Source organism: Nanorana parkeri, unplaced genomic scaffold, assembly GCF_000935625.1.
Source record: "Nanorana parkeri isolate BGI_ZX_2015 unplaced genomic scaffold, ASM93562v1 scaffold412, whole genome shotgun sequence".
In the NCBI taxonomy this organism is placed as follows: Eukaryota; Metazoa; Chordata; class Amphibia; order Anura; family Dicroglossidae; genus Nanorana; species Nanorana parkeri.
The window spans coordinates 710,678-712,120 of record NW_017306680.1 but is presented as its reverse complement, the minus strand read 5'-3'; the positions used below and the strand labels follow the sequence as shown (position 1 = coordinate 712,120).

The 1,443-nt window shown below is 45.6% G+C and overlaps 1 protein-coding gene across 1 annotated transcript in view; it reads left to right on the top strand.

Moving 5' to 3' along the window:
* CAPS (calcyphosine) overlaps window positions 1-1,443 on the top strand; it is a 21,222-nt gene that overhangs the window by 19,421 nt on the left and 358 nt on the right. The gene's annotated exons all lie outside the window — the stretch shown is intronic.

Below are 1,443 nucleotides of genomic sequence, written 5' to 3'. Positions count from 1 at the left end.
CAGGGAGAAGTGGGGTGGCACAGCTCTGCACAGAGGATCGGTACATATCAATGATATGTACCGATCCTCCGCCGCTCGGCCACGCACAGAGCACAGCCTGCAGCTTTTCCCCTGGATGCCTGCTGCTCTCTCCCATCTGTATGCAGCGGGGATCTGAGTAAAAGTGAAGGAAGCCCTGCAGCTGTGGGGTGGGGGTGAGGGGCAGAGGAGGGAGCCACTGTCAAAGCAGCATGGCCGAGCGGCGAGAAGAGAGGGAGCTGCTCGGCCATCAGAGACTAGTTAGGAGGCTAGTTGTTATAGGGTCAGGAAGTCTCTTACAGGTGTACAGTGCTAATAGAGGTTCTATTGGGGGGCGCAGGAGGGAGCCGCTGTCATAGCAGTGTGGCCAAGCGATGAGGAGAGAGAACCACTCGTCCAGGATCTGAGAGGCGGCGGCTCTCTCTCTTCTCACCGCTCATCCATGCTGCTGTGACAGTGACTCCCTCCTCTGGAATCTAGAGGAAAAGCTGCAGGCTGAGCCCCCCTCTGTGCGTGGCCGAGCGGCAGAGTGATATGTACCGAACCTCTGTGCAGAGCAAACACTGGAGTGATCATTTGATCACTCCAGTGTTTGTAAATAACTGGGGACACATAGTACTATGTGTCCCCAGTTATGAATGAACAGGATGTGATTTACATCACTTCCTGTTCATTCATGAGTTTCTCAATGGGGAGTAGCACTCTGTACAGAGGCTCCTCCCCATTCAGAAACTGGATGATAGTAAATATTTTCTGAATGAATGGGATGCTTTCCATTCATTTAGAACAGAGTCTGCGGAAAAAGAGATTGAGGACTCTGTGTCCTCAATTTATTTTTCTATTTTAAAAGGGAAATATTAGGGGTCTGTTAAGACCCCTAATATTTCCCCGAAGCTTCCCCCCCAACAGTCAAAATAAATAAATAAATAATAAGAAATAATACAAAATTAAAAAACATCCTGGAGGCGGGGCGAATGTCAAATGTAAAGCCCTCCACCCTCACATGCACACATATATGAATGAAAACACGTGTCGGGTGCACCTATGTGCAAAAATGACAATTGCGCAACACATATTATATATAACAGAGAATGAGAGTTATAATTCCAGGGGAATCAGTCACTGTTAACTCTGATTTAATGCTTTTAAAGCGTTACCTGTGTGGGCAATTTGGGGTACCGCACTTTTTTGCCATCTCGTGGACACACGCAATTTTAAGGTTTGCCATGTTTGGTATCTATTTATCTGACGCAACCCCATCTTTTATATTTTTGGGGGTATTATACAGTTTATGTGCACTAAATTTACTTTTCTGTATTTTTTCCAAAAACTATTGCTACATATTTGTGTAAATATCATGTGACATACAAAATTGCAACTGGCATTTGTTTTATATTACAGGGCCTCTGCTTTCAGAAAAGATGT